Source organism: Bos javanicus, chromosome 3 (genome assembly GCF_032452875.1).
Source record: "Bos javanicus breed banteng chromosome 3, ARS-OSU_banteng_1.0, whole genome shotgun sequence".
Lineage (NCBI taxonomy): Eukaryota > Metazoa > Chordata > Mammalia > Artiodactyla > Bovidae > Bos > Bos javanicus.
Window position 1 is genome coordinate 121,073,928 of NC_083870.1, and position 13,679 is coordinate 121,087,606.

The following is a 13,679-nucleotide window of genomic DNA, read 5'->3' on the forward strand; positions in this document are numbered from 1 at the left end:
TATAAACACTCTTCCTCTGGCAACAGGGGGTGGGCTGAGTGTTTTCCAGGAAACTCCTCGCTAACCTCTGGGAAAGATTCTGACAGAGTCTCTGATGATGCAACAAATGTCCGCTTTGGTTAGGAATCAACAAGGACTCCCTGTGTGGCACATGGATGTCAATGCTATGTAGCAGCCTCGATGGGAGGGGAGTGTGGGGGAGAAAGGACGCATGTGTGTGTTTGGGTGAACTGTTCCCCTTGGTGTCACTTGAAACTGTCACAACACTGTTTGTAAATGGCCTACACCCCAAATACAAAGCAAAAGTTAAAAAAGAGAACATGTGACCGAACACAAAGAGAAGACACTGGATGATTTGAACATTGGCTTCAAAAGTGCATTTTGTCAATACAGAAAACTACAGTATTTTAAAATTCTAGTTTATGATTTAGAGTCTATGGTATTTAGGTGACTGATCAATTGTTTAATACGGGCACTGATAAGAATACAGGCTAAAGGCTAACCAGTTTTAATATAAATTTCACACTACAGTCTAAAGCCAGGGCACATATGTCTATTTATCTGTCTCCCTCATTCCAACTCCCTCTCTCTATAGTTTTAAGATTTGTATCACCAGTGAGCTCGCTCCAGCTCTCCTGCAACACACACCCTTCATTCTGTGGGAGAAGTGATAACACTCGTTTACACTAGTGTAAGTGAGGAGGTGACACATGGTGACAGAAAGAAGGAGACTGGAGGGGGCTTGGCCCGGCCTAGGCCTGGGGGCTTTGCCCAGATCCTCGCTCCCTCTCTCACTGCTGACCATAACAGGGGCCTGGAGAAGCCTGTGAGGAGCCCTGGCCAAGAACCTTCATGCACGTCCAGCCATTTACATCGTGAGCATGGAGTTTTCTCAAAGATCTTCAAATTTCTGTTTTTTTCTGACTTCTTTAGTCTTCATTAGTCTTCTCACCAGGGGTGTCATTAACTAAATCAGCCTATATATTATTAATATTAACATATATCATTGATATATAAATATTATATTAAAATAACAATAGTACATAACATTTTATATTTATTTACATTATATATGCATATACTTATGATGATGCTGTGAAAGTGCTGCCCTCAATATGCCAGTAAATTTGGAAAACTCGGCAGTGGCCACAGGACTTGAAAAGGTCAGTTTTCATTCCAATCCCAAAGAAAGGCAATGCCAGAGAATGCTCAAACGACCACACAGTTCCACTCATCTCACATGATAGTAATGTAATGCTCAAAATTCTCCAAGCCAGGCTTCAGCAATATGTGAACTGTGAACTTCCTGATGCTCAAGCTGGTTTTAGAAAAGGCAGAGGAACCAGAGATCAAATTGCCAACATCTGCTGGATCATGGAAAAAGCAAGAGAGTTCCAGAAAAACATCTATTTCTGCTTTATTTACTATGCCAAAGCCTTTGACTGTGTGGATCACAATAAACTGTGGAAAATTCTGAAACAGATGGGAATAGCAGACCACCTGATCTGCCTCTTGAGAAATTTGTATGCAGGTCAGGAAGCAACAGTTAGAACTGGACATGGAACAACAGACTGGTTTGAAATAGGAAAAGGAGTACATCAAGACTGTATATTGTCACCCTGTTTATTTAACTTATATGCAGAGTACATCATGAGAAATGCTGGACTGGAAGAAACACAAGCTGAAATCAAGATTGCTGGGAGAAATATCAATAACCTCAGATATGCAGATGACACCACCCTTATGACAGAAAGTGAAGAGGAACTAAAAAGCCTCTTTATGAAAGTGAAAGTGGAGAATGAAAAAATTGGCTTAAAGCTCAACATTCAGAAAACGAAGATCATGGCATCCAGTCCCATCACTTCATGGGAAATAGATAGGGAAACAGTGGAAACAGTGTCAGACTTTATTTTTCTGGGCTCCAAAATCACTGCAGATGGTGACTGCAGACATGAAATTAAAAGACACTTACTCCTTGGAAGGAAAGTTATGACCAACCTAGATAGCGTATTCAAAAGCAGAGACATTACTTTGCCAACAAAGGTCTGTCTAGTCAACGCTATGGTTTTTCCTGTGGTCATGTATGGATGTGAGAGTTGGACTGTGAAGAAGGCTGAGCGCCGAAGAATTGATGCTTTTAAACTGTGGTGTTGGAGAAGACTCTTGAGAGTCCCTTGGACTGCAAGGAGATCCAACCGGTCCATTCTGAAGGAGATCAGCCCTGGGATTTCTTTGGAAGGAATGATGCTAAAGCTGAAACTCCAGTACTTTGGCCACCTCATTGGAAGAGTTGACTCATTGGAGAATTGACTCATTGGAAAAGACTCTGATGCTGGGAGGGTTTGGGGGCAGGAGGAGAAGGGGACGACAGAGGATGAGATGGCTGGATGGCATCACTGACTTGATGGACATGTGTCTGCATTAGCTCCGGGAGTTGGTGATGGACAGGGAGGCCTGGCGTGCACAGCCAGGGAGTCATGGGGTCGCAAAGAGTTGGACACGACTGAGCGACTGAACTGAACTGACTGATGTTATAGTAAATTAAATTAATAAATATAAATAAACTAGCATAGCAATATGAGTATATATTACTCCTCAGAGGCAGACCTTTGCCTTTTATGCAGTCAACTCTGCCTGCTGATCATATTTTGTTTGCCAGAAAAAAATGAAGACTGAGGCCAGAATGAAAAGTGAGGGGAAGGTAGGCAGAGAAGACCCAACCTGAAATTACAGGGGAGGCATAATTGAATCACTCAAGTGAAACAAGAAGTGTGTTCCCGAGATCAGCCTGAAGCTCACATTCTTAGTGAGGGGAGCAGATTCGACCCCGCACCCAGCCCATGGGCACCTTCTGGGGTGGGGTGAGCGGGAGGGAGCTTCCTCCAGGTGTCTCTCCTTCTGGGGTGGGGTGATCGGGAGGGAGCCTCCTCTGGATGTCTCTCCACTGCCTCCTCCAGCTGACCTGCTCCTCCTCCCCAGGCTCTGCTGCGACCTGTGTGCTTTGCCTCCAGGAGGCCCGTTTCCTGCCCTCCACTGTTCCCCGCCTACCATCTCTCTTTCCTTGATTCTCTCGGCTGCCACCAGCCAGCCTGGAGACACAGGCATCACAAGACCATCCCCTGCAGCCTGTGAGCTGCCCTCGCCCCGCCCTCCTCCTTTAGAGCTGGGTTAACGGGGTGCCTGGTGTTCATCACTGAGACTTTCCTTGCTCATAGTTTCTCCATTCCTGATGGTGGGATGCGCAGGGCAACTAAAGACATTTCTGAATTTCCCTGAATGTGCATGCTAGATGAACCTAGTTTGCTTATATCAGAATCATTTTGTTCTAAAAAAATATTTTTATATTCCTATTTAAAACCACTGGAAAACCTCCAAACAGGAAATGGTGACACCTCAAAGTCATACTGTTACATGACTAAGGCAAGTTGTAAAACAACACACATTATTTGTCTAACTGAACTAAAAATGAACCTATATTATCTGTGTAAATAAATATATATTTGAAAATGTTTTTTAAAAAGCTGGAGCAATATATACAAGTGAACCACAGATACTTTGATAAGGATGAAAGAGAAATTCTACTTTTACTCTAAATTATCGAGTTTTTTTGTGTACTTTTAACTCAGGAGGAACTTGAACAAGAGTGTATATTGTTTGTATTTAAATAAATACTTTACATACGATTGTACCGAACCAGCTTATCATTAAAAACCGGACCAATGTATTTCAGAGTCAAACAAATGATAAGCTGCGTAGAAGAGCATGAATATCTGCTGAAGGGCTAGAGACAGAAAGAGCACACGAGCAGCACAAACAGTGAAACGCTGGCTGCACGCTGCTGTCCCCTCCAGTCACTGGGACATTTCCTGAACACTGGCTGGGTTTAAGGCAGCCTGGAAGTCAGTCACCTGTCCAAGGCACGTCTGAATTGATGCCAGGCCCATAGTGAAGACAAGTTTTAATTAGCAGCTCTCAGAGGTAGAAAATGTTATTCTCTAAACTTATTTTGGCCCGTTCTATAATGGATTCTTCCATTAAAAACAAAACACTCAAACCAACATTAAAAACCACCCTTTTGGTGTACCTGAAAGCTTTTGCCATTTTAGAGGTTTCTCTTTTGCTGTCATCTCTTAAACATGTAAAATAAATACAGTCAAGTCCCCTGCAGGAGGGGCCACTCAGGGAGCTCTGGGCCTCAGTCGTTCCTAGGAATAAAAGTGGCAAAGAGCAGTTTTGCTCCAGAACTCTCAAGGCATTTTGGTGTGGGATAATCGGGACCCGTGGAAAGCACATGATAGCCTGATACTGTTTCTTACATCTGCCACAGCTCCGTGATTTTCAATATCTTACTTTCTGTAACCAAAGATTGAGAATGCTCAGGAGAGAGCATAAATATAACTACATACTCGTTATAAATAGCATATAAGTAGAAAGTATAGTCAGATGTGAGTCTAAGTTACCTTAATATCCTAGTTCCTGTGGCTCTCAGTCCATAAGGCTCAGACTACATTCCTCGGGCACCTCTAAAGATTGGACAGTAGGTGGCGCTTTCAACCTGTTTGAAACAGTTCACGGGCTTTGGCTTGTATACTTGCTTTTTAACTGTTTTACCACCATTGCACAGAAAACAGAGTAATTTGGTACGTAAGTGTATGAAGTCCAGATCAATGTCATGGGAGCAATTCCAGAAGAACACAAAGCCATATAACTGGATCTGCAGGAAGCATTTACAAATATCCACAGAAAAGACTTTACCTCTACGTAGATCCAAACTGAAAACAGAAAGTGAAAGTCACTCAGTCCTGTCGGACTCTTTGGGATCCCTTAGACTGTAGCCCGCCAGGCTCCTCTGCCCATGGAATTCTCCAGGCAAGAACACTGGAGTGAGTTTCCATTCTCTTCTCTAGGGAACCGTCCCAACCCAAATTATCCAGTAATAAAACGCTTTTAGGGTTTGTGTCACAGATGCTCTTTGCTACTTTGATTCCTGGTAATGACAGAATCTCAGGCTGACCTGGGACCCGCCCTAAAGTAGTTTGTGTCCTGTGACCCTGGTCAGACACATAGACTTTAGTTCGGTTTTGTTGTGTGGGGACAATTTGACCTAGCTGCTCACAAGCGAAAAGCAAACTACTAGACCTTAAAATGTTCCAGTAGAGTACAGTCAGGTGCTCTTGATTCTAGGTACTTCAAAGGATGCTTTTAAGCCTTGTCAGCCAGCAGCTTCTCTTGATTCTGAAAGCTGGGTTTACTAGGGACCAGCAGCAGTGGAAGTGTGATGAAATCACTGCAGCGGTGTTGTGCTTCAAAGCACAGAATCTGTACAGACCAGGAACAAAGATAAAATATTCTGAAGGGGTGAATCCAGGGCATTTACTCTTATCTGAACAAAAGCTTGTGCGCAGATGCATTTTATGCATCACTTCAGGGAGGCCACAGGCTCCCTGGGCTCTCCAAATCCCTCAGGTTAAGAGCTTCTGGCCCAGGAGTGAAAGAAAGTAAAAGCCAGCCCTTCCATCTTCCCCATTCCGACCTCTGGTCCCATGAGAGGGACGGTGAATGCTCAGCGCTGTCCCAGCCGCAGGGCTGCCGGAGGAGTTACAGGAGCAGACCTGCCCAATGGTGCCGCTGCTTCCTGCCTGCTGCCGGGTCTTGTGAGAAGGCCCCAAGGAGATCTAGGAAAAGCAAAGGGGAGTCCAACTCAGCAGAGCAGCCCCGAAGCACAGGGAGTTAAAGAAACAGGAAGCACGAGTCAGGTCAAGGAAGGACCCCTTTCTGATGGCTGCGCTGATAACGAGTGTGGCTGAAGGGTCCTGCTCCCTCCGCATGGGTCTCTGAGTCTGCAGGCACTTCCGGTTTGCCTCACCATGAGCGGCGGCTGCTGGTCAGAAGGCAGATCTTTTCTACCATCAATAAACTGTCTTTTCCCCGCTGTCAGCCCTGCAATCTGGCACTATATGCTCCTTGTTCCATTGGAGCTAACACTTCTGTAAAAGGAGATCTAACTGTCAAGAGTTCAAAATTCCAGGGGTCTGTGGAGTCCCGCCACCAATTCACTCCCCAGAGTTGTGTTTGAATCAGGTAAAAACGCTCATTACAGGCTTAGGATTGAGGATACTAAAGTGAGAACATGAATGAATTTAGTACGTTTGGAAAGTCTGATTTTAAAAGTATTTGTTTATCTTTAAAGTCCAATAAGAAAATTTTACTCTTGCTTATTTTGTCTGAGGAATAAACATGGAAAGATACTGAAAAAAAAAAAAGCTACGAAATTTGAGGCTTTGAAGAAGGGAATTAAAAGGGAATAGGTCTCATGAAGAGTAACTCCTTTCAAATGGAGAAGCTGAGAGGAGAAAGAAATTGATTTAAGAAAAGATCTTACTATTAGAACTGAGGCCATCTGCCATTTAGTCAAATTTTCTTTTCTGCATGCAGGGTCACCTTATACAGACTCGTACAGACACACAATACAGCTACCATCTCCACTGATACGCAGAGGGGTGCCCTGGCCACGGCTTCAGACCACCTTGTGGGCACTCAGGATGCTCAGCACTCTGTCCTGTGTGTCTCTGGGAAGTGACTCCTAGGAGGTCCATCCACTGAGCCGAGTTCCACTCTGTTTTCAAACAGCCCTTTAAATCCCTGAGGCCAGCACCCCTCTCTCTCATCACATAAAATGTCCCCCCGTGTGTCACTTCTCCTCATCAACATGGCTGCTGCTTTTATAATCAGTCTTCAGATATGGTCACCTGATTCTATTATTTTTTTTATGCTGAAGTCAGTCAAGTGTCTTATATCTTACTAGCATATTAATATGTCAGATTCAGAGAAATAATTCAAGGATGAAGCCAACTGATTATCCTCCTATCCATATGAAGTATAAATATAATCTCTGGAAGTTGGTGAAGGACAGGGAAGCCTGGTGTGCTGCAGTCCATGGGGTCGCAAAGAGTTGGACATGACTAAGTGACTGAACAATGATAAAATATTATCTCAATTGATAATGAATGTACAATGCATAGGGGAAAGTGGGAGAAAAGCGTTTTAAAAATTGGATCAAGCTTATCTAGTAAAATTAGCAGTTGCAAATATTGTTTGAGGGAAGAACATAATGAATTATGAAATTTTCCTCTTATGTGAAAGGAAAAAAGCAAAAGTCACAGAACATTCTCATGAGTAGACACATTTATTTATTTAGAAACTGCTTATTTTCTGTGAACCAATTTCCATTTTAAGAGTTTGTGGGTTTCCGTAATGGCTCATGGTAAAGAATCCTGCCAATGCAGGAGACATGAGTTCAATCCCTGGTCCAGGAAGATCCCATGTGCCTTCAGAGGAACTAAGGCCATGAACCACAACCATCGAGCCTGTGCTCCACAGCCTGGGGGCCACAGCTCCTGAGCCCACGCTCTGCCACCACTGAAGCCTGGGGGCCCTGGGGCCCACGCTCCATAAGAAGAGAAGCCGCTGCAACCAGAAGGTCAGGCACCACAAGCAGAGAGTGCACCCTGCTCACTGCAACCACAGCAAACCTGTGCAGCAGCAAGGACCCAGCACAGCCCCCACCCAAGAAAAGAGCCTGTGAAAGAACAGCTGAAGCCCACGCAGTGCTGTGCCTACCCATCCAGTGGCCTGAGCAGTGGGCACTGCAGGCCAGCCTTCAGGGGGAACTGCGGAGTAGGCAGCGAGCTCGCCTGCCCGCCTGTGGACTAGACAGCACGTCAGATCCAGTAGCGTTGCACTCAGCTGCTGAAGTGACCCATTCACGGTGAAGTCCTCCTTGGTCAGAGCTTGCTCAGCTGCCACCTGCTCTTCCCTTTTAATCTCTTCAGAATCTGCAGACGTAGAGATCAGGCACGACCTCCCAAGAGTGTTCACGGGAAAGGATGCCGCGCATGGGCAGAACTTCCAGGGTGAGCATCCGCCGAGTCAGACCCACGGACTGAGCTCCCTGGTTGCCGGGAATGGGTGGTCTCCAGAGTGCAGAGGAGAGTCTGTGTCACACAGACCGATGGTAAGAAGTTCACATACATGCCTCTGGGAGAGGCTGGCGGTCAGCCCAGGGATCGTAACTACCAGGAGTCTTAGCTCCTGGAAGCTGCCTGGGTCTGGTTAGTGGAGGCTCCAGGAGCGAAGCGGCAGCAAACTGCAGCTCAGCTCGCTGGCGAAGGTTCCTGGAGGACGCAGCAGGGACAGTAGCTGGGTTTTCAGTGGCAACGATGGCATGAGCTGCCTACAGAAGCTTCTCCCAGGTTCTCTTCGGATTCCTAATGTGGACGCCGCCACTTTTCCTTCTGTAGATGTACTGCTCCATTGGGAAGTAAAGGTTGGTGCCACCTAAGAGGGCCCCTGCTGCAAGGAACGTGATGACGTCGTCCTTCATTTGCCGGACAGCAAGGACCCAGGATAAAGTAAAAGATTCACTTCACTTTATGACAAGAATCCAGACAGTGCCGTATGGACCACTGTCTGGGTAGCATGGGAAAAGCCTGAGAAGATGTTTTAGAGAAGCCAGATAATCTTTCTGGTAAAACAAAGTTGACTTTCATTCAGTTTGTAGAAATAAAGCTGTGAGTTTTGTTCTTTAGAGGTTTAAAAATTTTTGTAACGTCTTGGCATTTCTGAGAAACTTACAATACATGTACAAGGCTCAAGAACCTAAAAATATAAAATAGTTCATATTCCATTGTTCTTCCTACCCCCTCCCTTCTTGTCAAGTCCTTGCTGCTTCCACAGTCAGCCACGTTTTTGTTTCTTAGGGATAGCTTTCAGAGGTGTATTTTTTTTTTCTTCTAAGTATTTATTTGGCTGTGCCTGTGGGACCTTTTCCATGAGAACTCTTATCTGTCGCATGTGGGTTCTAGTTTCCTGACAAGGGATTGAACTCAGGCCCCTACAATGAGAGTGCAGAGTCTTAGCCCCTGGATCAGGAGAGACGGCCCAGAATGTCATTTTATGGATACACAAGCAACTATGAATATCTATTTCTTCTTCACTCCACATGTGGTGCTAATGGTAAAGAACCCACCTCCCTATGCAGGAGACATAAGGGACTCAGATTCAATCCCTGGGTCTGGAAGATCCTCTGGAGCAGGAAATGGCAACCCACTCTAGTATCCCTGCCTGGAGAATCGCCATGAGCAGAGGAGCCCGGTGGGCTACAGTCCATAATGTCAGAAAATGTCGGACGTGACTGAGTGACTGAGCACAACCACATTTAAAACCATAAATGCTCACATACTGTGCACAATGTTTTATGGTATCTTGCTTATATTCAGCTGACACTATCTTGGGGAATATTCTCTCTTGGGACACTATTTTCCACCAATCAGTCCACTGAATAGATGATGTACTATAATACGCTTTACTGGTCCACGTTGGAATAAACACTAATATAAAATGACATCTTGACATCACAATAAACAATGTAATGCATAACCTTAGCCTAATTTATTCCATTGCAGGAAAATGTATCAATTTCTAATGCATTAGGAATTTCTACAAATCTAATGGACTTGTAGCCTGAAATATTTCCAACTGAAATATAGCATCTGATAGGATGTTGCTCATAAACTAGCATGTTGCTGGATTCCCCCACCCCCACCCACCTGAGGAGCTATGCAATGATCATTTCTCTTCCCTTAAGACTCAACCTCTCCTCTTGCAGATTTCTCCCTGGTCTGTTTTTAAAAACATTCTCCAACCTCTTCTTCCATTGTGACTTCTCTATAATCTGCTCTTCTTAGCACTGTCCTTCATTCGCATGCCTTCATTGCCTGGTCTGGTCTCTACCTGCCATCTGAATATTGCCCATCATTGCTCCACCCACTCCCCTGGAAATGGTATCAATATGGCCAGATAGATGATTGAGTATAGAAAAATGTTTCATGGATGATATTGAATCACTGAGCCTGGATGAGAAGGAGACATCCACAGGGGAGTCTAAGGTAGCTGGGGAAGAAGGAGAATTTAGGTTTTATCTGTGGTCTTCACTCAGGGGAAGATGCTACAGGGCCCACCAGGGAAGGAGAAGTCAGAGTCAGAGGTTAATACTTGGGAGGTGGTGTCCAGAAATTCCAGCAAGAACTCTGGAGAGAAGAGTGAGGGAGAGCGCCTGCTGTGAGGCTGCTGTGAGTGTGGGGCAGGGACACACATGGGGCAGCAGAGAAAGGAGCAGGAAGGTGATAACAGGCTTCCCAAGGGAGGGAGGGTGTCACGGTGATAGTGATGTGCACAGAGTCACACATGTCACGGAGATGAGGGAGGATGAAAAAGAGCCAGCGAGAGGGGAGGGCGGGTGCAACTAATACATCCTGTACGCTGTTTCCTGAGAGGCCAAGAGCAGAGGCCGAGAGAGAGGCTGAGCCAGAGCACAGGACACAATGAAGGAGACATCAGTTCAGTTGCTCAGTCATGTCCGACTCTTTGCGACCCCATGAATCGCAGCATGCCAGGCCTCCCTGTCCATCACCAACTCCCGGAGTTCACTGACACTCACATCCATCGAGTCAGTGATGCCATCCAGCCATCTCATCCTCTGTGGTCCCCTTCTCCTGCCCCCAATCCCTCCCAGCATCAGGGTCTTTTCCAATGAGTCAACTCTTCGCATGACATAAACATAAAAGTTGATAAATAAAAACATCGGTGTTCGAGTCAAGATTTTGATAAAACGCTCTTTTAAGGAATACAATTGGGATTTTAAGGAACTCCTTTTAAGGAATATAGAAATAAAATTGCAGGTGAGATATTAACTCTTAGATGATGATTCACAAGAATGACTCCCCTGTCTAAAGAGTGACACCATCAGAAGCAATTCTGTGCAGAGGTGAGCGGGGAGACGGCACAGCACAGTGGTGGAGACACGTGGTCAATGGAGACGCTGGGCCTTCACGGGAGGAGGGGGTTCCTGTAGACCCCACACGCTGGTGTGCTGAGAACATTGAGCAGGAGTTACTTGAGCCATTGAGAGTCACTGTACTTGAAGAGGTTTTTGTTTACATATAATTTTATTTCCTTTTGGCTGCCCTGGGTCTTCTTTGCTGCCTGCAGGCTCTCTCCACTTGTAGCGAGCAGGGCCTGTGCTCTAGTTGGGTGGCTGGGCTTCCCACTTTGGTGGTTTCTCTTGCTGTGGAGTGCTGGGCCCTAGAATGCCTGGGCTCAGTCTTTGCAGTGTACAGACTTAATTTCTCTGTGGCGTGGGATCTTCTGGGGACCAGAGATCGAACCAGTGTCCCCTGCCCTGCAAGTAGATTCTTAACCACTGGACCACCAGGGAAGCCCCTGTACTTGAAGTTTTCATTTGAGCTACCTAAAACATGATAAAAGTGATCTCAGCAAAAGGGGGAAGGAGCAGTGAGCACACAGCCTGCCTTCCACCAAAGAGAGCCTGCTGGGTTTGCACAGACCCCTTTCCGTTTCTGAATCGCAGTTGTCATTTACTCATTTCCTCTTTCTCCACCTGAAACCCACACATGTCTTAAATTCTCCAAGCAATCTTCCTGGTGGCTTTCTTCCATGGAAGTAGAATTTCTCGGCAAAAGATTCTGTGCAATCTTTCTATGTGAATATCAGAAGAAGGTGAACATTTTGTTTGAGGTTTTGGTTCTGGAAATTCAGAATTAAATATGTTTCAGCTCACATTGGCCAAATGTGCTGTACCTGGCCTCAGCCTCCTGTATTTTAGTTGGCTCACTGGTGTCATTAAGGTCCTGGGATCCCTCTAGCCCCTCAACTACTGCATCCACCTCCTACGGCCTGGCAAAAAAAGGCTCTCTGGTACCATTAAGATCCCTGTTGATTGCGGATCCTCTGATCTTGCTGGTGCCTTGACTTGCTGCAGCTTCCTAAGTCCTTACCTAGGATTTGTTGGCATAAAGTTCAACCAGGAAAAACAGAAAACAAAACCTGTTTTAATGTGTCTCTTGATATTTGGTTTTGTTTTTACATTTGCAAGAGCAAAACAGAGAAAATGAAGCAAAAGTTACTTTCAAACATATATGGTTACCTGATTTAGAATTACTGATTCAAAGAGTGTCTGTAAAAATAAAATGTGACTTCCACTTCCAGCTTTAAGAGGAACAGTATCTGAACTTCCTCACCTGGCACTGGTAATTAGAAAGCTGAACAAAATACTGGGAACAACTGTTTTCAGATCCTGGACAGCAGGCCATGCAGGACTAAGTTCCTAGAGTGAAGATGCATGCACAAATGCATCTGATGGCTCCCGGCTGTCTGCCTTCAGGCAATTTCCATGCTGCAGGTACAGGGAGGGGAACCCAGGTGCAGCCCAGCAAAGCCCTGATCTGAGAACACAGGTGAGCCAGGGAGGCACAGAAGATGATATGTGTGGGGCAGGGGATTGAAAAGAAACAGCTACTCAGACAGAAAGAATGATTCCAAGTGCTTAATGGGCCCACTGAGTCTCTGCCATCTGATCACACACAGGTGAAATTCCACAAGGATGAGCAGGAACAACTTTTGAGGAAAGAATGATTACTGGAGATCTATGCATTGAGTGGGACTGGATGCCATGATCTTAGTTTTCTGAATGTTGAGCTTTAAGCCAACCTTTTCACTCTCCTCTTTCAATTTCATCAAGAGGCTCTTAATTCTTCTTCACTTTCTGCCATAAGGGTGGTGTCATCTGAATATCTGAAGTTGTTGATATTTCTCCTGGCAATCTTGATTTCAGCTTGTGCTTCATCCAACCCAGCGTTTCTCATGATGGACTCTGCATATAAGTTAAATAAGCACAGTGACAATATACAGCCTTGAAGTACTCCTTTTCCTATTTAGAACCAGTCTGTTGTTCCATGTTCAGTTCTAACTGTGGCTTCCTACAGGTTTCTCAAGAGGCAGGTCAGGTGGTCTGGTATTCCCATTTCTTTCAGAATTTTCCACAGTTTGTTGTGATGCACACAAAGGCTTTGACATAATGTTTTTCTGGAACTCTCTTGCTTTTTTGATGATCCAGGGGATGTTGGCAATTTGATCTCTGGTTCCTCTGCCTTTTCTAAAATCACCTTGAACTTCTGGAAGTTCACGGATCATGTATTGCTGAAGCCTGGCTTGGGGAATGTTGAACATTACTAGTGTGTGAGATGAGTGCAATTGTGCGGTAGTTTGAGCACTCTTTGGCATTGCCTTTCTTTGGGATTGGAATGAAAACTGACCTTTTCCAGTCCTGTGGCCACTGCCGAGTTTTCCAAATTTGCTGGCATATTGAGTGCAGCACTTTCACAGCATCATCTTTTAAGATTTGAAATAGCTCAACAAATAGTTGGAGAAACAGTGGAAACAGTGGCTGACTTTATTTTGGGGGGCTCCCAAATCACCACAGATTGTGATTGCAGCCATGAAATTAAAAGATGCTTATTCCTTGGAAGGAAAGTTGTGACCATCTTAGATAGCATATTAAAAAGCAGAGACAGTACTTTGCCAACAAAAGTCCATCAAAGCTATGGTTTTTCCAGTGGTCATGTATGGATGTGATAGTTGGACTATAAAGAAAGCTTAGCACAGAAGTATAGATGCTTTTGAACTGTGGTGTTGGAGAAGATTCTTGAGAGTTCCTTGGACTGCAAGGAGGTCCAACCCTGGGTGTTCATTGGAAGGACTGATGCTGAAGCTGAAACTCCAAAACTTTGGCCACCTGATGTGAAGAGCTGACTCATTAGAAA

General features: G+C 45.1%; 1 pseudogene; it reads right to left on the reverse strand.

Annotated features, from left to right (window-relative positions):
* Nucleotides 1-7,119: 7,119 nt before the first annotated feature.
* LOC133245023 (small ribosomal subunit protein uS2-like) lies at nucleotides 7,120-11,502 on the reverse strand (annotated as a pseudogene).
* Nucleotides 11,503-13,679: the final 2,177 nt, after the last annotated feature.